Source organism: Balaenoptera borealis, assembly GCF_965194805.1.
Source record: "Balaenoptera borealis genome assembly, chromosome: 2".
NCBI classification, from domain to species: domain Eukaryota; kingdom Metazoa; phylum Chordata; class Mammalia; order Artiodactyla; family Balaenopteridae; genus Balaenoptera; species Balaenoptera borealis.
In genome coordinates this window covers 170,531,833-170,555,283 of record NC_138867.1, presented here as the reverse complement: position 1 = coordinate 170,555,283, position 23,451 = coordinate 170,531,833, and the positions used below count along the sequence as shown (strand labels likewise).

The 23,451-nt window shown below is 46.5% G+C and overlaps 1 protein-coding gene and 1 long non-coding RNA gene across 22 annotated transcripts in view; one reads left to right on the top strand and one right to left on the bottom strand.

Moving 5' to 3' along the window:
- Positions 1–23,451, bottom strand: part of MGAT1 (alpha-1,3-mannosyl-glycoprotein 2-beta-N-acetylglucosaminyltransferase) — a 75,087-nt gene that overhangs the window by 5,019 nt on the left and 46,617 nt on the right. For 11 of the 21 annotated variants that reach the window (XM_082379425.1, XM_082379442.1, XM_082379424.1 and 8 more), the window contains 3 exons: positions 18,731–19,029; positions 14,290–14,333; positions 12,109–12,540 (listed from right to left, as the gene is read on the bottom strand). The gene's annotated coding sequence lies outside the window, so the exon portion shown is untranslated. Of the gene's footprint in view, positions 1–6,652; positions 6,916–6,937; positions 7,095–7,288; positions 7,510–12,108; positions 12,541–13,139; positions 13,286–13,529; positions 13,590–13,668; positions 14,004–14,289; positions 14,334–18,730; positions 19,030–23,451 lie in introns of those variants that run through there. The other 10 variants (XM_082379437.1, XM_082379426.1, XM_082379431.1 and 7 more) reach the window with 10 other exon arrangements.
- Positions 14,092–15,467, top strand: LOC309623039. The gene is made up of 2 exons (XR_014241245.1): positions 14,092–14,370; positions 14,453–15,467. It is a non-coding gene; the product is annotated as an uncharacterized lncRNA (long non-coding RNA).

Genomic DNA, 23,451 nt, shown 5'->3' with positions numbered 1-23,451 from the left:
ACCTATACGGAGTGTTTATAGCAGCTTTATTCATAATTGCCAAAAAGTGGAAACAACTCAAATGCCCATCAACATGGGAATATGGATAAACAAATTGTGGTTTACCCGTGGAACGGAATAATATTCAGCAATTAAAAAGGAATGTATTACTGAGACACACGACACATGTATGAATCTCAAAATAATTATTCAAGATGTGAAAGAGTACATGCAGATCAGTGGCTGCCTGGGGATGGGGCAGTGAGAACATCAGGGGAGGTATTACAAAGGGACACTAGGAAACTTTGTGGGATCATAGTTTCATGGGTATATACATATGTACAAACTTATGAAAATGTACATTTTAACTATGTAAAGTTTACTGTATGTCATTTATACCTCAATAAAACTTTTTAAAAAAGATATTACTGGGTCAAATGACAAAATTAGAATATAGACAGTAGATCAAAGTATCAGTGTTGACTGATAACCATAATGTGGTTATATAAAAGAATATCCCAATTCTTAGGTAATACACGCTTAAGTAATTAGGGGTAGAGGGCCATGGTAGGTGCAACTTCTCAAATGGTTCAGAAGAAAAATACCATGTATGTATATGAACAGCAAATGGAGCAAAATGTTAATAGGTGGATCTGAGTAATGGGAATATGAGTATTCTTATACCATTTTTATTCTTGCAACTTTTTTATAGTTTGAAGTTATTTTCAAATACAATTTCTTAAAATCAAATATAGGGACATAGCCCACAGCTCTGACTAGCTTCATCCAATATGGCCCCAGCTGGGCACATCAGTAAGAAGAACTGGGACACAATCCATTTTTCCTGAACTCCTCAATCACGCCATGACATGCATCACACACCTGCTCTCTGCCAGGCTCTGGGAAGGGACTGGGACACGCATCCAACAAGAAAAAGGCATGGTCCTGCCAACCCCCTCACTCCACCAGACCTCATTACTGAAAGGATCTACCGTACCCTCCCATTCCAGGACAGCTGCCATTCCTGACCATGCCACTCTCTCCCTGGCATTCCTGCCTCTGGTCTCAACACCTCATACCCCAAAGCTTCAGGTCTGCACTCTCCTGTGCTGACTGCTCTGTCAGTTCCCCTCTGCCTCACAGACCAGTTCTCTAACCCTAGCTAAAACCTTGGGTCCCAGATCTCATCTCTGTGCTCCTGGACTCTCAAGCAGGCAGATCCAGTATCCAAGGATCAAAGGGCTGATCTTTAAGAGTCTCTAAAGGGAATGGATTCTGCCTCCCTCCTCAGAGGCCCCTCCAGCCCCTGCAAGCACTACCACCCCGTCTTCCTCCTAGAAACCAGCCACCCTCACAACTCCATAGCAGCAGTCTTCTCAGAAGCCTCAAGTCCATTTCAGTTTTACTGTGTCATTAAATTTCCATTTTATTAGTGCTCATATACCAATTAGGGTTTCCTAGAAGAGAAACACACACAGATTTCCAGTTTCTTCCTCACTCCCCCTCAGGATGTGGTCAATGTTGGATTCCCTGACCCCCAACATCCTGCCTCCCAACTGACTGGGCAGGAATAGTCTTTAGATAAAGAGATGGGGGAAAGAAAAGAGAAACTGAGCTCCATCAGCCGAAGCGTTGGCTTCAGGGCTGGAGGAGGAGGCTTGTCTCTGACTTATCGATGAGCCACCTGAAACCAGCAGGCTCTCAGAGTGGTAGCAAAACCCCACGGGACCACATCCTCTCTACCCTGCACCCTGCTCCAGACATTAGAATTAGGTGGCCCACACCCACTACCCTGAGGCCTGGAAGACCTCCCAACACCTTCTAAGCCAGGCAGATCAAAGCAATCTTCTCAGCCCCTCTGCAGACTGTATTCCTAGCAAGTCTATAAACCTCGAGAAATGTTAGATAGCTCACAGGAAACAGCTGCCCCAGTCCAGCCAGGCCTCCACCCCACAACCCTTTTCTCTAAATTCTCAAACAGGACTTGCTTCTCTTGCCGTAAGAGTACGTGATGCACCTATTCCCAGGCCCCACCCCTTCTCCACACGGACTCACCCAGAGTCCCAGTGCCATTTTCTACTGCTTCTCCACATATTCTCCAGGGCAGGATCCTCCACTCTGTCTAGAAGTTAGTGGTGTGTGAACACACAAGCGCAGGCACTCTCCAGCAGCTGGCTGTGCCTGCGGAATGAGCAAGTCCAGAAGGCCAGCAGAGCCCATGCACTCATCCAGGAAGCACTGCTCTGAGTCCTACCATCAGGAGGGTACGGCAGACACAAGGGCAAGTCAAACAGCCCAGGGCAACGCTTGGCATCACTCCGAGTTTTTTTCACATCGCTGAGACTCAATTCTCTCACCTCTAAGATGGAAACCATAACAGAATACCTCATTGGGTTGCTGTGAGGATTGGGTGAGATAATTCACATCAGGTGTTTAGAACAGTGCTCAGCACATGACAGCATAAATGCTAGCCAGTCCCCTCTCTCGCTGGCTCTCTTTACTCCACTCTACGAGATTCCTTCCAGGACCCAAACACTCGAGCCCGCCTCAGGGCCTCTGCATGTGCCAGTATGCCTGGTCGGCTCTTCTCTCTCTTCTTCACCTAGTGAGTTCTGACTCACACCTCGCCAGGACACCTTCCCTGATGCTTTCGGACCCTGTGAGGTCCACCTCCCCTTCACAACCAACAGCACCAGCACAACCCCGTGCTCAACATCTGTCAAATCCCCTCTACTACCAGCTACCTGAGGAGGCGGACCAGCTCCCCCAGTGCTGCCAAGCTGCTATGCTAGGATCCTCGACATTCAGATTTGCCTGCAACAAAAAAGTGGCTTCCATGTGGATGCCACACACCCACGATCACTTAACTGAAATTCCCAAGTCCAAAAAGTGCTGAAAAACAGAAGTTTTCCACACTTGTTTGGCTTAACCTCATTTGGAGAAATCTGATCTAATGTGCGGCTACGTATAGTCTTTATTTATCCCGTTCATATGTTTTGCTACAGAAATAAGCATGTTGGATTATGGTATGCTGTTCCAGACCTTCACTACATCATAAATGCACCAGATCATCTTTTTTAAATCCAAAAAATTCTAAATTCTGAAACATATCCAGCCCCAAGAATTTCAGAATTATGAAAATGGAAGAGAAAGTTACTCATTCACTGACATCATCCCATTTCAAGATCTCAAACGCTTAAACCTGAACTCTCTTCCCTTATTATTAAATACTGAACTCTTGATATGGCTTCTCAGCTGGTTCACCTATCACGCACTTTGCTTCCCTCTAAGCAATCTTCCCAATAGTGGCAGAGCATCCTTCTTAAAGTACACAACTGGTCCCAACACTAACCTGCCTTAAAAACCGTACTGCCACTGCCCACAGACTAAAACTCAAAATCATTATTATGACACACAGGGCCTTCACGACAAACTGACTCAAACATTCCTTTTCAACCTCACCTCCGACCACTAACCCCATGACCCCGTACTCTGGCCTCAACAGGCTACTTTTTTTCCCTCAATAAGTACCCTTTGTACACTGCTTTCTTTCCTCTGGCTGGTCCCGCATCCTGAAATATTATCCAAAGCCCCACTGACAAGCATTATACATCCTTAAGAACCCAGTTCCTTAACATCCAGGCAGAGCCAGGCTTCCCACAGCTATACTCCCACCGTACTCTCTCCACACCTCCTGTCTTTCCTCTCCACACTGTAACAGAACCTGTGGCTGTACTTACCTGGCTCTCACCTTACTCCTTAGAAAAGAGGCTCTATGATCTGTATACCTATGACGGTGTTTGGCACATGTACGAAGTTCAAGTAGCTAGGTGGAGGGCTGCTTGCATTATTCACTAAATCGGGGAGAAAGAAGACCAAACTAGCAGCCTAACAGTGAAAGATTACATTTTCCGAAGATGACTACCAAGTATCCCATCCCACATGCTCTTCTTACAAAGTGACAATGACACTCCTCCCTCTAGAGCTGGGGGAGATGCGGTCTATGTTCCCTCTCTTTGATCTGTGACTACAGAGGAAGTGAGGACTATGTGACTTACGAGACTAGCTCATGAAAGGCAATACAGTTTCCACTTGGTGCTCCTGAGATGCCTGCTCTTGGAACCCAGCCACCAAGGTAAGAGGAAGCCCAGGCCATGTGGACAGGATACCTCTAGGTATTCCAGCTGACAACCACAGCTAAGGTCCGCTAACAGTCAGCATCAGCCACTAGACATGGGAGGAAGCCTTCCAGATGATTCCAACCCCAGCCACATATGACTGCAACTACATGAAAGGCCAGGAGCAAAACCACGGCAATCCAAAACCTTGGATCACTCCTGACTTACTCACAGGCCAGGGGTATCACGAGTCGCTGCCTACATTCAAGCGAAAAGGAACACAGACCCCCCACCACCGGGTGGGAGGAGGGCAACGTCCTATTGTAACAATGTAGAGTGGGATATTTAAAGTTGTGGCCATGTTGGGAAAAGACAATCTGCCACATCTTCCTTTTCTAAAATAGAACAACAGTCCTCAACCTTGACCTGAGTATCTGATGTTCTGTTATTAATGACATTTGCCTGCAAGGCACAAACTCACACTAGGTTTTTTTTTTTTTTGCCAGAGTTTTCACAACTCCTTCAGGGAAGTCACATAGCTGGTCCACACCACCAAGTACAAAGACTTGGTGGGAGATGAGGCGTGAGCCTTTTTAGTGAATAAGACCCTCAACCAAAACCCCGCAGGTTCTGGGCAGGTGCCACCAACTCCTGTGGGTCTCAGCTTCTTCTTTTTTTTCTTTTTAAATTAACTTTTATGGAGTATAGCTGCTTTACAATGTTGTGTTAGCTTCTACTGCACAGCAAAATGAATCAGCCATACATATACATATAGCCCCTCCCTTTTGGATATCCCTCCCATTTAGAACACCACAGGGCATTAAGTAGAGTTCCCCGTGCTATACAGTATGTTCCCATCAGTTGTCTATTTTACGCATAGTATCAATGATGTATATGTGTCAATCCCAATCTCCCAATTCCTCCCACCCCACCCCTTTCCCCCTTGGTGTCCATATGTTTGTTATCCATGTCTGTGCCTCTATTTCTGCTTGGCTTATAAGATCATCTATACCATTTTTCTAGATTCCACATATATGCGTTAATATACAACATTTGCTTTTCTCTTTCTGACTTACTTCACTCTGTATGACACTCTCTAGGTCCATCCACGTCTCTACAAACGACCCAATTTCGTTCCTTTTTATGGCTGTGTAACATTCCATTGTACATATGTACCACATCTTCTTTATCCATTCCTCTGTTGATGGACATTTAGCTCAGTTTCTTCTTTTGAAGAACTGCCTATGAGCTGTGAGATCCCTTTTTAAAACTCTGATTCCTATGGTATTCTCTAGCCAGTTCTCTCTCTCTAACAAGAAAATGTTTCTTAAACAGCAAGAGAACACCAGATAGTCAACTTCTCACTGTGAGCAATAATGGAGAAGTCTTATTTAGCTTTTAGAAAGTATGGAAGTTGAAGGAATGTTGACAGACCTTCCTTTCTATCTCTGTGTTGCTTAGTACGTTAAAAAGCATTGCCTGAAAAAAACCAGAAAGTATAGCACATGCCACAGATAATGGAGACTTAACTGAATCACCTTCCTGTTCATTAGACCTCTGCTAGGCTCCTGTACCTTGTACCAGGCTCCATAATTTCAAAAGGATGTTAGAACTGAAAGGGAGTCAGAGAAGATACACTAAATAATTCAAGGACTTAGAGAATAAGACCTAGAGGGAAGGGATGCAGGCTAAAGGGATATATGATGCTAGTGCAGCAAAAAGCATGAAGCCCTGGGAAACCAAGTAACCTTGGGCAAGTCACTTGTGCCTTAGTTCCCTCATTTGAACAGGGAGAGGGTTGATTTGGATCATCTCCAAGGCCCCTGGGCTCTGATGATGAAAAGGACAGTGACAATTTCCCCAGTGTCGCAAGCAGGAAATGAGTTTAACCTGTCACATAAGCCACTGAGGTTACACATACTACATTGCCTTCTAATCTGAGAAAAGGACAGGGGAGATCCGAGAGACCTCAATGGTCTCGGGTAATGGGGTCAGGCAGGGGTGATTCACAGTTCGAGGCAGATGCAAGGGGGATGTAAGCATCTAAAAGAAAAGTCTACATGGTCTGAGAAGTATTACAAACGACAGAAAATAAAGCTGGACAATCTCAGCCAGCGATGTTCGTAAAGGGAGGACTAATTAAACGCATCACAGGAGCAAAGGTTAACCAAGGAGGAGCCTCACTCCAGGGTCCACTGTCCCGTGGAGACACAGACCAGCCGGCCACAGCCCCTGCGCTCCAGGGTTTGTAAGATGGGGCCCTGCACGGCTCAGGGGCCCCCTACTCCACACACATGAGCTAACAAGTAGGAGAAAGTTTTCTTGACAATTTACTTATTTCCACATCGAGTCAATTCTTCCTCCCGGCAGAGGAGAAAGAACCCCTAGTAACTTTTGGAATGGACGCGCGGGTGGGGTCTGGGGAAAGGCCACCTGGCATTCCGCTCCCCAAACCCTCTCCAGCGACCCCAGCGCCTCCAGGCCCCACACCCACGTCGGCCCAGAGGCTGAGTTTCACAACCAGCCCCCTCCCCGCGGAGCCCGCCCTCTCTCACCAGCTGGAGGCCCGGGATTCCGAAAGCGGAACGCAGAGCTCCACTTCCCGGCTCCAAAGGGGCCCGTGGCCGGGACCCGGGGCGACCCGGGCCAAGTCCCTCTCTCGGGCACCGGGGCTGTCGGGGGACACGGAGGGCTCGGAAAGGGACAGCTTCCCAAGCCGGGACCCCAGCCCCGGAGCGCCCTCTCCGCTCCTGCGGGGCCTCCTTCAGTCAGACCTCGGTCCCTTTCCGGGGACAAGCCCCAGAACTGACGGACGCTGGCGTCCCCCGGCCCCCACTCACCAGGTCCTCCCAACTTCCCGGCCCTGAACTTGGCCCGCCCCGGGGCTTGGGGAGCGAGCCCGGCGCCCCGGCGCGTTCCAGGCGCTAGCGCGGAGGCCGCCGGCGCCTTCCGCCAGGCAGGCTCTTCCTGCGGCGCTCGAGGGCCGGACCGCCGGGCGGGCAACGTGGCCCTTCCCCGGGGAGGGCGGGGCGGGGCAGGCCGAGGGGCGGGGCCGGCTGCCCCTACTCGCCCGGGACCCCTTCTCCCCGGCTCGCCTCCAACGCCCGACCTCTCAGAAGGACTCGCGGTCTGCGCACCCCAAGTTTTCCGGGGTCCCCAACTTTTGGAGATGCTGTGGAGACAGCTGTTACCTTTGGGCCCTTTGCCGCTCTCAGTCGCAACTCCACGGGTCGATACGCATAAACCCAACCACACTCAACCCATTCCAGTCAGACTTCTCCTTGGGTCTCCCCAGCCCCAGAGCCCAGAGCCTCGTGGAGCTGAGGGGAAGAGCCCTGCCAGAGGTAGGCCAAGCAACCTGCCTCAGTAGTGCGTTTACCAAACCCGAAGCCAAGGATCTGGGGGCCTGCTCCTCCCAACCCCTGGCTTCCAGGAGGGAGGAGTCCAGGGCATTCGAGAGGCTAGAGGGTGCAGGGAAGTAAGAACAAGAACCAGGATGCCAAAAAGGAAGCCAAGGAGGAAACACCTGCAGCCAAAATCGAGAAAGAGCAAGCTGGCTTTTTTTTTTTTGGGCTTCCTGTTTTTTGTTTTGTTTGTTTTTTCCTTTCGGGGTGGGTAATGAGTGCTGTTAGTTTGGAGCAAAAGAGCAAAGAGAGACAGACCTTTCCCTAGGGTAGACCCACCAGACCTAAAGAGGAAAGGCCTCAATCAGGCTTTGTGGTAGCCCTGTGAAAGGGGGTGAAGGAGGACCCTGGAAAAGCCTAGATGTCCGTATCTGACCCTAACAAGTGAGGGTGGGGAGCTGAGAACTACTGGCTACTCATGCAGATGACTTTCCTGAGAAGGACTGAGTCCAGGGCCAGCCCTACCATGTGATCAGGACACACTCTTCTGGCACCAGCACGTGCCCCCATCCACTTCCCTCCCCTGTGTTCCAGAGCACAGAGCAGGCCAGAACTTTGTGGTATATGGTTACTGACTTCACTCACTAACTTGTTTCTAGGTGAAACTAGGAATTACGTGGGGTTTTAGAGAAACGAAGGCAGGACATGCCCTAAAGGTCCCTGCATGGGGGTGAGGAGCTAAAACAAAATTGCACAGAGGCCATCACATGCCAGACCTGCATCCTGCCCCACACCCAGCCTCTCCTTTAACCCTCCTAGCAGCTCTGCAGAGTACACATTGTCATCCCATTCTACAGATGAAGAGTTTGAGACTCAAGCTAAGTGCCAACTTGCTGAAGGTCACAAGACCTAATGAGGGTCATGGCCAAGTTTTAGACCCAGGCATTCCTGCTTCCAAAGATGGCACTCATTCCCTCTCCTCATGCAGCCTTGAGTGCAAGTGCTCTTTGTGATAGCTGTGTATCCAGCATGACAGGCACACAGTGGGGCAGCAGGGAAATCCTGCAGTTGGAGCCCAGCCCTGAAGGAGAAGAGTGAAAGAAGAGCTGACACCTCAGTGAGGCTGCACTGGGGTGTGTGTGTGTGTGTGTGTGAGTGTGTGTGTGTGTGTGTGTGTGTGTGTGTGTGAGTGAGTGTGTGTGTGTGTGTGTGTGTGTGTGTGTGCAAGGTCTCCAGTTTAGCTGATTGTGTGGACTGTGGCAGGAGATGGCAGCCAGCCAGCAGCCAATGTTTCTGTACCTCTGCCCCTTCTCTAAGCTTTTCCTCATGTAGGAGACATGGAAGGCCTATATACTAATACTCCATGTCAAGGCAAGAGGGAAAACCAGTTTCTTCAAATGTAAAAAGTTGGGAAACACTGTAGAGCCAAGATATCTAGGAGCTAAAGTCACTGTCCCAGGACAAAGGCCAGAGTGGGATGCTGAAAGGTGGGGAAACCAACCAGCCCATGAGATGTTGGATTCCCACCTCTACCAATAATCCTTCTCCATCTAAGGCTGTTCAATGGGGAACAGGACAGGTAACTGTGTACCAAAACTCTCGCCCCATCATTATAGTCCTCTGTTTAAATTCCAAGGCTCACAGGAAGAAATTCCATGACTGTCCCAAAACAAAGGGCCTGGTTAGAGAATAAGAATGAGCTGAATTCTTGGATGGAAGCAAGAGAAAACATTTGGTCTGAGAGGCAAGAAGCAGGGTGATGAGTGCCAAATTGACCTGGGAAAAGAGGCCCTGGGCTCCTGATGGAGGTTTCATGCAGAAGGGTTATAGGGGAAGGAGGGCAGAAACAAGGAGCCAGGTGCCTGAATTCTGGGGATGAAACTGGGAATGGATTATGTGAAAATGGAAGGAATAGGAAGATCTGGTCCCAGCCAACCCCCACTACTTCCAAAAGAGGAGAGGAGAGATAAGAAGGAAGTGAAAATTGTTCCAGGAAACTACCCTCCCATAAACAATGCCCAAGATACCCTGAATTTTTGTATAATTTGGAAATAATTCATGCTCTGAACTTAAGAATTCATGCTCTGAAACCATCAGTAGAGGTAAAAGCAAAGTTTTAAATCAATGATGTATCTATTTTCCCCTCTCCCTTCCTCTCAATATCCCTACTCCCCATAAAGACCCAGAAACTCAGCTCATTAAGATCAAAGAGAAGAGCAAAGATTAATACAATAATCACTGAGCAATGCCTGTGAAATGGAACTTTTGGTTAGCCACCTACAGTTCCTTCGGGAAAAAAGAAGGGTATAAATAAATTCAGTTACAACACACACACAATATGTGGTTTCAGTCTATCATTGTGGATATAAGTAGCTGGACACCCAATGAGTGCTGTGCCCTGACATCCTGGTACCCCTGTGAGAAGGCTGTGACTGTCTTGTGGAAGGGTCAGGCTGAGGGCAGGGCTACTGCTTTTGGTGGAAACAACAGGAGAGAGGAATTCTGGCTCACTCCAGGGAAGAAACATCTTAGCAGAGAGGCTGTCTGACAGGGCACTTGAGTTCCCCTCCCGGGAGGTTTGCAGCAGAATCCGAATGGCCCTTCTCAGGTCAGATGCTGTAGGAGCAGCACAGCACTGGGCAGGCAATCACAGCATCTGCCACTCCACACATAGGCAAGCCCTTCCTAATCAGGGCTTCTGTAGCTTCCCCTCACGTATCAAACTGGGAGAATAATCCCTGCTCTGTTCTCCCCACAACAATGTGGTGACGAAAAACTTACACAACACAACTGCCTGGACACTTCACATAATGTAAGCACTGTACAAATACAGCACGACTCTGTGGTACTTCAAGTGCTTCGAAGCACTCACCGTCCTCCCAGGCACGATGAGGGCTGCAGAGGCATCCTGGGACCACACATCCCTGAGGGATCACTGCGATCCCGGTGTCTAAGCAAAGACTAGCACCAGGAATTTGCTGGACAAAGCTAGGGGAGGTGACAGGCCCACCCTGAAATCCAGACCTTCTAAAGTAGAAGCCTGGCCTCAAATGGGCCACCTGAGGCATCAGACTAGAGAAGAAACATCTAGGGCCAGGAACTCCACCCAGGTCTGCCTGCCCAGCCCTCAGGCCACTGGGGGACTCAGGGACTCCTATGGCAAGGAAGGAAGGGAAAAAAGAAATTAAGTCATAAATATGTGATTTTCAGCTTGCAAACGACCTCTGTTATTGTTGCCAGCCCCCAGTGTATGTGAGGCCCAGGTGTTACACAGCTAGTGAGAGGCAAAGAAATGCTAGGAGCCAAGCTTCCTACCCCTTGCCCAGGCCACCATACCCCACTGTCTATCAAAATTCCCAACATCTCTCCCTTCTACTGTTATCGTCACTGAGAAAAGCAGGCATCTTGGCATAGGTAAACTGGAGTTCAAAGAAGGAGTGAGCAGCAGGTAAGAAGGTAACCAGGGACAGCCTATAGATGGCTAAAAAATGGCAGTCTGAGCAGGAGAGAAGACCACGATATGGCATAGGAAGGAAAGGCCCAGCACTCCATCTCCTAAACAGACACTCAGTCCTTGAGACTTGCACCTTCCTCCACCCCTCTTTAATCTGCTACCCCAAAGAGGCACACTTGCCACGCTGACTGGAGAGCTCTGAAAGCCAACAAGGTATCTGGCAGAATCCCTCAATTTCAGTTCTCCTTGAACCCGTGCACCTTTGCCACCACTTCATGATCCCAGGTATTGTTTAACAGCAACAGGATGAGACAAATTCAGGGCAGGCTTTTAATTAAGGACAAATAAGGCTTTTGCCAGAACCCTATTTCAATGAAAGAACAAAACTCCTAATGTAGAGTTTTTCTCTGTGTAACTATACAGGCATATGAAGCAATGGCAATGTTACTGTTTTACATGTACATGGCCCTGGATACTTCTCAAAATCTATCATTTCATTTGTTCCTTGTGAACAACCTGTGAGGGACTTGGAAAGTTAGTTATCCCCATTTTGCAAGTGAAGAGAACATGGCAGAGCTTAACCAACATACCTAGGGCTGTACACTAAGAAAGGCAGAGCTAGAACGCAAATCCTGATTCCCAAACCTGTGTTCTGTTCCTCTGCTCTTACCATGAGGTTTCATGGCCTACACTCCCTTATAGGGGAAGGAGGAGAGGCAACTTAGGAGGTTACCTAGACCATCTGCTACCTGCCCCCCCAGGCAGTTCTATTCAGTTAGCTGCCCAAAACACAGCAGCCTGCCTCAGCCTGGGTAATCCATTCCAGAGTTGTGCTTAGCCCAAACTGACTTGGAATCCTACTACCTCAGCATTGAAAAAGCCCTTACAAGTAATCGAACACAACCTCCCTTCAGAGGCCTAAATTATTTTCATGTTCTCCTTGGTCTAACCTCACAATTGCCATTGCCTCACAACCCCTTACAAGGTACTCCTACCTTGGTAAGGAGCAGCTGGGAACAAGCCTGCACCCCGAGAGTGAAGGAGAGGTGAAGTTTTCTGTGTATCCATCAGGGTAAGGGTTCCCATCACGGCAATTCCTCAATTGTCAAAATTCCTCAATTCCTCAAAAGTCAAGTTCCCAGACTTACCCCACTCAACATTTTCTGCACAGGAGCAGCAAGACACCAAGTGGGAAATGAGACGGGAACCTTACCTTTCTTCTCTTCTCTCAGCTGCTCCCCTGGAGATCATCAAACCCCCATCCAGCACTCCATTTCCAAACTGAGAATCCCAAATCAGATACACCAAACAAAGTGCGGCTTCTCTCCTCTTGTCCAGGTCCAAAGTCCATGGCTGAGTGGACTCTGAGGGGGAGGAGTCTGGGGGGGAAGGGGTATGTCCAGGCCCCTCCCCCCCCACTGCAGGCTTCAGTGTCCCTCCCAGAGGTCTATTACATCCCTTCATTCAGCTGGTTTATTAAGCCCAGAGTCTGGTGATAGGCAGATCCCCGGTACTATCCCATCTCTTGTTCAGGGAGGGGAAGTCATCCACTGTGAGGGCTGGCGAGTCCGTCTTCTGCTGAGGCTCATGACAGGAAACAGGCCTTAGAACCGACATGGCCCAGGAGGCTGATTTCTGTGTTAACCTGCAGAATATTTAAACATCATGACACTCTCTAATCTATTATATACCCAAAAGGATTTCTAAGACTCCCTACCTAAATTAGACCCCTTGACTCTATCATCAAAAACCCTTCCGTAAACACTCCACAAGGTTATACAAAGTTCCTACCTCACTCACATATTGCACCCCAAAACAGCCATCTCATCAATATGTATACACATATAAGGCTCAAGATAAAGGAAAGACAGCACCTAACCGCACTATAGGAAAAGTAACCGAAAGCACTAGTGTGTGGAGACTGTCTTCTAAGAAATACAGAAAAGAACATTTCTCCTCGTGTTCTCGCCTTGTTAGTGCCACACACTAATCGCCCTACATCTCCCAAGCTTCTTAGGGTGTGCAGTGTTTTAATCGGCCAGCTCTCCCAGTCTGAACTAAATCCATTCCACACCTAGATGCTGGCACCTTCTACAAGCATTCTTTGCTCCCTTCCCTTCACCCGCACCTCCCCCTCTGCTTCCAAAACTGTGCCATGGATGTAATTCCCAATCTCCGTCAAACTCCTTCCCGGGGCCAACTCCCGAGAGCACTCTCCTGAAACGTTAGAAGCCTGAGTCCTACCAGCAATAGCCCCAGTGATGTTCCAATTTTTCAATCCGGTGGCCCACCCTGGCCGCCCCCTCCCTTCTAAGTGTATTCCTAAACACACACACACGCACACACACGCGTACACACACACATGCACACACACACACACACACACACACACACAACGCGCGCGCGCTCTCCCCCTTCCTTCCTGTAGGGGCGTGGCGCCCACAAGAACGCCCCCCACCCAGCCAAGAATTTAACTCCTCCCACCCTTCTCGGAACCTCGCGTTCGGTGTTCACGGGGAAAGGGGGTGACAACGCGACCCTCTCTAGGTTCTGACCCCTACCCCTCCGCTGCCCAGACGACCCTCGCCCTATCTGCGCTGGGTCGTTACGCGGGGCCCGCCCCCCACCCCCAACCTCAGCAGGCAGCCGCGGCCCGCCCCAGGTCGGACTCCAGAGCCCAGGCCGGGTCCCGGTTGCCCGCCCAGGCCCCACCCCCTCGACCCCCGGCGGCCCGGCCCTCCCCTCGCACTCCTTTCCCCCTCCCACCATCTACCGCAGCCACTTCCGTCCGTCCTCCGGAAGTGAGTCCGTGGTGACTGCCACCACCCGTCACCCGCCTTATCTCCTCCCGCCCATCACCACCGCCACCAAGGGAACAGGACTTGAGGTTGCTCTGCAGTCACTATTAAAAGGACTGGGGACGAGGCGTGGGCAGGACAGGGTGTGAGTGAGAACGGAGCTGGGGACGACAGTAACGGCCGTGCAAGAAGTGAGGCGGACAGAGTTTGTGACGGAAATCGGGAGCTCGTGTCAAGTCGAGCCGCGCGGGAAGAAGAGCGCATGCGTCACGACGCCTCGGTCGGGTGGCGAGGGTTGGTGCTTGGACGGCCTGGCCTGGAGGGAGTTGGGCGGGAAGGGGGCGGAGCGAGGAGCCCGGAAGTGGGGGCGGGGCCGCCGCGCCCCCGGGCCGGTTCACCTAGTCCACCTCGGTCTTAGGGTCGCCTAGCAACCGCCCGCTTGTTCAGGGTTCTGGAGAAAGCCCAGAGTGGTCCCGTCTCTGGATGCGAGTCTTGGTGAGAAGCAATTCTGGAAGCACCAAGGCTTGTGTTCACCCGTTCCTGTGCTGAGAGCTCTGTAGCCGTACTGAAGGAAAGCTGTTTTGTTCATTGCTTACTTTTTCTCGCTGCATCTCTCACGGAGGCAGGACCTTCCCTGGGTCTGAAAAGAGAAAGAAGAGAGTGAGACTACTCATAAAGTAAGCCCCCCCCCCAACCCGTGCGTCCCCAGGACAGCTCTCTGTTGAACACGCCTCGTGCGAAACACTTTTCAATTTTTAGTACCCACAGGTCGGGACCATGGTTACCATTACCCGAGCAGCAGAGAGCTCTGCCCGAGGTTACGTGGCTAGAAAGTGATAGAGGCTGGACGCGAACTTCCCAGCCTGTGACACTAACCTATGTTGCCACTATCGTGTGCCACCTGTGACCAGTCTCCTCTTAAACCTTTCTGCACCTTCAAACATTGGACTTCCAAGTTCCAAAATTTCCCTGGTTGCTTTTTTCTAAATGTATTGGTCTGACTTGCTTTTGACTTCAAACTGAATCCAAGAGAAGCTACTACTAATTTTTGTTCATATGTCATCCATTTAATGACGTGTTCTAGAATTTTGCCAGGACTGTGGACGGATTCGCAGCCTTTGTTTTTTTTCCCCTCTTATTGAAAACTGGAACTTAGGCTCCAGTCTTCTGGCATATCTTCTTTGATACTGTGATTTATAAGAAGAAATATATGTATTTGGTCTTTGTCTAGTTTCTGATACCGAGCTCCTAAACTCCTTGGAATTTTCATAAGTGATAAGAGCACTGGGAGGATCTTTTGTTCCAATATTTGATCTTTGACCCTAGTTCCTGACACAGGGCCACTGAAACCCTTGGCATTTCCTGGGTGATAAGAGTGTCATTTTTTCTAATGAGGCAACTTTGGGTGGGCTCCTGGATAGCTTCTGGATGGGGGCTGATCATTGGAAAGACCAAGCTGTGATTAGAAGGTTGGAATTTTTTAGCACCCCCCTCCCCAGGTACTCTCCCACCCCAGCCATTTTCTTGAGATGAGAGAAGGGTTGAAAATGGAGCTAATGATAGATTATGCTTAGGTGATGAAGCATCCATTAAAATCCCAATAGTATGGGGTTCAGAGAGCTTCCAGGTCGGTGAACACATCCACAAACCGGGAGGGTGCCACACCCCCAACTCCAGAAGGACAGACGCTCCTGTGCTCGGGACCCTCCCAGGCCTTGACCGCTGTATCTCATCTGGCATTCATCTGTATCCTTTAATAAACTAATACACATAAGTGTTTCCCTGAGTTCTGTGAGCTGCTCTAGCAAATAATCGAATCCAAGGGGTAGGAGGTCACGGGAACCTCCAGGTAGAACAGAAGTTGTGAGTAACTTGGGGACCTACTACTTGCAATTGGTATCTGATGCGGAGTCAGTCTGGTGGTACTGAGCCCCTAACCTGTGGGATCTGATGTTATTCCAGATTGTGTCAGAATTGAGTTAATTGTAGGACAAGCAGCCGGTGTCACAGAGAACTGCTTGGTGGGAGAAAACCTCCACACATTTGGTGTCAGAACTTAAGTGCTCTGTATGAGTAGTAAAGAAGACACACAGGATAAAAGACTGGGTTTTTCAAGTACATACGTTGATCTGACTTGCTCTTAACTTAAGGCTGAATCCAAGAGGAGCTACTACTAATTTTAGGAGTTCATCCATTTAATGACATGTTCTAGAATCTTGCCAGGACTATGGATGGATTTACAGCATCTGTCTTTGCCCCCTTTTTGAAAACTGGAACCTAGGTTCCAGTCTTATGGAATATCTTCTATCCACGTGATTTCTCCAGATTACTAGCAGTGACCAACTTGCATATTTTCAATACTGGGAATGTAATAGTTGCTAGGTCAGGAGTCATGAAATGATTTTTTTTTACTTGGAAAGATGTCATAATATTAGAAACATTCTTAAAACAAAATTTATATTGCTGCTACACTCAAACAATACAGGTCCACAAATAAGTTCCTGATCTTTTCGCAAAAAGCTGTCTTTCTCATCTGAATTAATGGTAACTCCACTTCATTTTCTCAGGCTGGAATGCCAAGAGCCATCCTCATCTTCCTCTCTTACATCCTCTACCCAGTCTGTCAGGAAATCCTGTTGGCTCTGTCTTCAAGCTCTGTCTAGGGTTCAACACCTCAGCATTCTCACGGCCCCCTTCATCGCGCACCTGGACAACCAGGTCCCTCTGTCCTTACTCCCCTTCTCCAGTAGCCTAGTCTTCACACAGCAGCTAGAGGGATCCTGGCATTTCTCTGCTTAAAACCCCACAGTGGCTCCCCAGTTCACTTGGAATAAAAAGCCAAAGTCCTTACAGCAGCCTACAGAGCCCAACACCAACTGGCCTGCTTACCCCTAACTCGCTCTCCCTTTGCTTACTCTGTCTCAGCCACACTACCCTCATTGCTATTCCTTGAACCCACCTCAGGGCCTTTGCACTAGTTGTTCTCTCTGCGTATAAAGCTCTTCTTCTGGATACTTTCATTACTCTTGCAAATATTTTCTCAAATGTCACCTTTCTGAGTGAGGCCTTCCCTGGCCAACCTATTTAAACCCTGCCGCTCACCCATAGCACTGCCAGTTTCCCTTTACTGTGCTCCATTTTTTTCAGTAGCACTCACTTACCAACTCCCAACATATTTATTATGCTTACTGTTTCCCGTCTGTCTCTCCCTGCTAGAATGTCAGTTCCATGAGGGGAGGCATATTTGGCTGTTTGATTCCTTGCTGTATCCTAAGTCCCTGGAACAGGGCCATGTGCCTGGCCCTTAGCAGGTGCTCAACAAACATTTGTGGAATGAATGAAAGAATGAATGAATGAACTTGAACAACTATTTTCATGGTGGAGTATTCTTATCCTGCAGATACCTGAACATAGTGATAAGCATAGTATGCATATTTTGCATTATGATATTTTATCATCATAAAATAGTATCATGTTTCTAAATACTTTCAAAATTATAACCACTTTTTAAAACGTACTTAGACTTTTTGCATGCTTGTTATAATAAAGCAAACAATAGAGCTGTGTAAAGAAAAAGTTAATATCTTCCCACCTCCACTAATCCCTTCCTGCTGAAGGGAACTACTTTTAAATTTAGCAGATATCTTTCCAAATATTTTCTCCATACCCACATATATATGTGACAGATACAGATGTCACAGTTCAAAGACAAGTATGCCTGAACTGTAACTTTATTTTGTATAACACAAGGCAGTTTCTATTTTTAGGCCTCATTGCCTCTGATAGCAGAAAAACTGAATCTGGTTAACTCAGGATAAATGTTAGCACTTTATGATTTGCTTATTTATCAATGATCAGTTATAGTTTAATTCTAGTGAACTCTTTTCTCCCTTCACCTTTACAAAATTACCGGGTTTTTAAAAATTATTTTAAAAGAAGTATATATTCATTACAGAAAAATAGTAAATCACAAATAAGCAAAATTTTAAAATAACCATATGTAAAGCCAGCAGCCAGAAATAATCAATTTGTTCTGTTCATATATATGCATATTTGAGATCCTATTATAATTAGCTTTTATTGCTTTATATAGTGTAAACATTTTTCCATGTCAGAAAATATACTTCTATGGCATTTTTAATGACTGTGTGATCTCCCATTATACAAATGTACCATAATTATTGTCCCTGTTTTTGTACATTTGGTTTCCAACTTTTTACTTTTGCGAAATTACTTGTAGCTAAATGAGCATATCCCTAATTATTTCCTCAGGATAAAATCCTGAAACTGTTGTCAAAAGGTGCAGTCACTGTTGAAGGCTTTTGACGCATGTGAGACCTACAGAAAGGTGTCACTGCTTTGACTCCAGCGAGCAGGAGGGTCCTTTTCTTCACACCCTGCCAGCACCATCTTAAGTCTTCCCTATTATCTTGTTTTTCGATGTTTTCTTGGATATTTTCACAAATATATTTTTTCCAACATATATTTTTCAGATGATAATTATTTTGGATTCATTTTAGAAGCTAGATATCTTTTATAATTTAATGGGCTCCTCCTTACCTTTTCAAGTATTCTTTGTACTGATTTTAGTCCAAAGTCAGATAGATACAAAAGTCAGTTTGTATATTTGCTATTTGTCACATGTTCTTTTATCCTGGAATGTATTTTAGAATTCTGACCCATAAGGAAACAGCCATATTCATTTTCTCCTTTTATCTTATTGTACCTCTTAGCAACTTCTGACCCACTCATCTGTGCACCTCTGACTGTGCACCTCTCCTTCCAACTCTTCCCCCTTGACTCCCATGCCCCCACACTCTCCCCCCTTGACTCCCATGCCCCCACACTCTTCTGGGTGCCCTCCTCCCTCTCTGACCACTCCTTCTCAGCCTTCCTGACTAGCTTCTTCCTCCTCCCTCTTATTCTCTACCCAACACTTTCTCTTTAGATGATCCTGTTACCAAACTCAGGTCTGGCTGCTCACCGCTCAAAAATCAGTACTCAAGAGAGACAAATGTTGGTAGAAAGGAAAGTTACTTTTAATCCGAGTGCCGGCAATCTGGGGAGATGGTGGACTCAGTTTCCCCGCAAAGCCATCTCTGAAGATTCTGCTCAGCCATGAAAGTTTTTAAAGGGAAAAAAGGAAGTAATCTCAGTTAACCACTGAAACGGGGTCAGAATCGGCGATTCCCCACTGTGTGCATGTTTGTCGACTTCCTGTGATTTTTCTTTAGATGCTGTCTTGTTCACACAGTTTGTTCACGAGGTTACTGAAGGGGAAGCTAGGGAAGAGATCTGGTCATCGGTTACTTATTCTTCACTTCTACTTCTTTGATCTACAGAAAGAACCCACACGTTAGGCAAGGTATTATGTGATCAAAAGATTGGAAAGGTGTGCTAGGGCCAGAGATGAGCAGAGCATGGGGATGCCAGGTTTAACGTTAGTGTCAAGACAAAAGGGTCCTCCCGCAGAGAGCTCTTTCCTGCAAAGAGCTCTTTCCTGCCAAAAGCTGCTTACAATCCACAGAAGTCACGTGGCTTCCATTATCAACTCTGTGTCAGAGACACCCAAATAAGCCCCCAGCTCCCTTCTCCTCCGTCCTCCAGGCCCATATATCCAGCTGTGTGCTTGATATCTCAACTTGGTTCCCTCACAGATAGCTCTAATTCAAGTGTCCAAAACTGAACTCACAGTATTCCTCCCAGCTCCTCTCCCAGCATTCCCCTTCTCAGTGAGTAGCTCCATCATCCAGCCAAATGCTTGTGCCAGAAATCCAAGTTCTCCACAAAGTTCCCACATCCAATCAATCAGCACACCCCTCAAAGTTCATCTCCCAATTATTTCATGACTGTGTGCTTCTGTCTGTCTCTTCCCAACCTGGGCCAGTCAGTACAGCTCATACCATGACCATAGGAATTGGGTCACACAGGACTCAAGCCTGGCCAGCCAGCTCCTTCCTGAGATTTGCTGAACTCAGAGTAAGTTTCTCTCAGGTAGCAAAGCTCAAGCATGAATGGTGATAGTTTCAGATTTTCTACTTAAAGGACAAAAGTCTTGGAGGACACTTGCTCAAGATTTGTTGGCCCTGCTCAACCTTCTGACCTTCTGACATGAGTTGATGCTAAGGAGCAATCTGAAGCCACTTGATGTTTCCCTTTGGGAGAAATAGATTTTTCAGTCTGTTGCCCATGTAGGTTTTCCATTATCCATGAAGTGCAGTACACTTAACCAGAATGACTTAGTTATACCAGTTTTTCCTGGACACATTACACCCTTTAAATCTGCAGGTACGAGTTTTATTTTATTCCAGTTATGCCACTTATTGCAGGATTTCCTTTAGCAAGTTACTAACCCTCTCTGTGCCTTAGTTTTCTCATGAATACAGTGGGGGTGATAACACTACCTAACATTATTCAGTTATCATGAGCATTCAATGAGATCGTGCATGTCAAGTTCTTCAAACTATGCCCAACATATATAGTAAGTGCTCAGTAAATGTCGGTTACTATTCTTACGATTAATTCAGAAGAGTTTCAGGCTAGTACTTCTTTACTTTTTTTTTCTGTTTCATTTGTTCTATTCTCATCTTAGGAATATCAATTTTGTATATGTTGGGACTCATTTGACTATCTTCCACCTCCCTCATTTTTATGTCTTTGTTTCTTTGCCATTTTTCATGTTTTGTGAATAGTTTTTTAGTTATGCTTATTCTATTTTTGATGTTTCTAATGTTCCCAGGCAAATATCAGGTTAATACAGTTTAGTTAATACTAAATTGTATTAACCTGATAACTAAAACTAACATTGTACACCTGTTTTTTTTTTTTTTTTTGCATCCTTCCAAAGTGTATGGTTCAGTGGTATTTGGTATACTGACATAGTTATACAACCATCACCACTAATCCAGAACACTTTCATCACCTTTGAAAGAAATCCCATGTCCATTAGCAGTCACTCCCCATTTCTGCCTCCCTCGCCCCTGGCAACCATTGATCTACTTTACGTCTCTACCATTTGGCCTGTTCTGGACATTTCATACAAATGGCATCAGACATTATGTGTCTGGCTTCTTTCACTTAGCATAGTTTTTAAGGTTCATCCATGTTATAGTATGTATTAGCACTTCGTTCCTTTTTGTGGCTGAATAACATTCCACTGTATGTATGTGGTTTATTCATTCTTTGGTTGATGGATATTTAAGTTGTTTCCACTGTGTAGTATCTGTTTTTCCCAGTGTGATATAAGGAATGAACAAAGAGACTGGACCACAGCCTCCACATAAAAGCCTACAGAATCCCCAGATGAAGAAAGAGGTATTTGAGAGGAATTAGTGTTTTCTGGAAAGCAGTGGACATGGGCCAGTGCCCTCCTAGATGTGGGGAAATCCCAATTTTAAATGATCTGTTATCTCTACTTTTAGTACGCACATAATCATCACACCATGTTTCTTCTGTGTCAGGTGGAGACAGTCCTGACTATAGGCATGTTCTGACTTTCCCCTTGTCTTCTCACTCACTGTGTCCTTGGCCTGGTTGGTTTTCCTTCCTGAAATGCCCTCTGCCTATAGGTCTCTCTTCATGTGTGATTTATTAGTCATTATTATTATTCATTAGTCATTTTCTAAAATCTGCTCCCTTCAGCACTTCCAGGAGGTGAGGGTGGACTTTCCGGAACACTGAAGACAGATAACCCCCACTCCCTTTTTTATGTTCCTTGTGGCTAAAAGTAAATAAATAAATTAATAATTGGGTGTGGGGGCCCGGAGTTGCACTGCAAATATGGAACTGAAGAGAATGTGACAAGCCCAGACATCTCCAGAGCTAAGGTGTAAAGCTGAAGACGGTGTAGATGCCGTAAGGAATCTGAGTGAAACTCAGAATATTAAGCAGAGACTTAGGATGAAGGTGGGGTGGTGGATGGAGGACACTTGGGAATTTCAGTTCAACCATTTCAATTCATGAAAGCTATTTAAGTACACTTAAAATCAGAGCACTTTCTTGCTTCATTTCACAATGAAGGATGAACTTACTATCTTGTGTCTGGTCTTCCCTTATTTAATCCTAGTATTATTTTAATTATGTTAATTTGGGGCATTTCTCCCCAACTAGATTATGAGCTTCTGAAAGGAAGAGACCCTGTTTACCTTATCATACTCATATATTTCTGAATTTGTTCAATAAACATTAACCTGCCAGCTCAGATTCTGGCTCCTCTGATTTCAGTGGACTTAGGAGATTTGATTTCCTTTCCCAAGGCTCAGGTTGTAAAAATCTGTCCTTCATTCCTGGCAAGGCATTCATGAGGATCAAATGAAACCAAGACTGTGAGAACCCTTTTAAAACTGAAAAGAGCTATGTAAATATTTATTGTGTTTAGAAGTTTCCAGATAGCAATCAGAAAGTGCCAGGGTGCTAGTAGCTTTGAGCTTTCAGGGGAGAACCCCTCAATGCCCCCTCCATCTGAGAACAGAGAAAGCCCTCAGCATCCCCTCCCTTAGGAAGCTGCTTCCGTTTCTCACGTGGCCTCTCCCTTTTTCAGGGCTCTCAAAGTGTTATCGTGTCATAGAGAAAGCCAGTCTGCTTTTAAACACCTTTCTTTAACAATATTATAAGTTCTGATTGTCACTGGGTTGGTGGGTTGGTTGGTTGGTTGGTTGGTTGGTTGGTTTTAAATCTGAATTTGCATTTAAACCAGAAGCCTTTTTCTCAGGTCAGTATTCCCTGAGACCAGCTCCATCAGCAGGGGTTGTCCAGTTGCCTAGTGAATATTTGAAACCTCGGATACTGATGCCAGGAAGCTGAGGTTTTCCTGTACGGGCCTCCACTGGTGGGGAGTGGTGGGGAGAGGGGTGGAGAGGGAGAAGGGGCAGTCAAGTGAGAACACTCTGAAATAAAAGTGTCTTTTGCCTTCAGGATGTATCAGTTCACAGGGAGAGAGGAGACTGGTTCTCAAGAAAGAACAAAGAAGCTTACAAGTAAAACACTGAAGACATGCAGAAGTGCTGGTGTAAAGAATAAAGAAGTGTTTAGAGGGATGTAAGCTTAAATTAGGAATACTTCCTGAGGGTAGGTGGCTCACCAGCAAGGTCTTGAAGGGAACCAGGAGAGAGGAACCCCTGGTGTAGGTGTCATAAATCCTTCCTTACTTCAAGTAGAACCAAGCTCAAATAGGAATATTTCTAATCCTTATCATCTAAGCTGGGCCTGGTGCCAGGAGCTTGGATGCTTGTCCTGATTGCAGAGACCAGGTTTCACACACCCCCATCAAATCCTTTAAAGCATTTCCTTCTGCAGGAGCAGTTGAAAAGTACTTTGGGGAAAACAACTACAACTATTACCCCCAAACCAAAATTATAACCTTCTCATAATTCCTTTATTTTTTTGAAATGGGTTTTAAACCAGAACAACTATTTTTAATTGTTAGAAACATTTTAAATAATTGTCAGTAATAGTCTTTATTAATCATAAAAAGAGAAATACATATATTAGTCTTTGAAAGCACCATCTCTGATATTAGGCCTTCTTAGTATTTAAAAAAAACAGCAGAAAAGAGCAAGCAAAAGCATGTGAGAGACAATAACATAACTGGACCGAACAAAACAAAGAGGCTGAGATGGGAGACAGAATGAAAGAGAAATATTTAAGTTGGGGATGGAAGTCAGTGACGGAGGTCTAAGTAATTAATAGGATGAGAAATATAGATATCTACATGCTAAAACAGGCAAGAGAGAGCCATCAAAGTTCTGAGTCATGAGAAG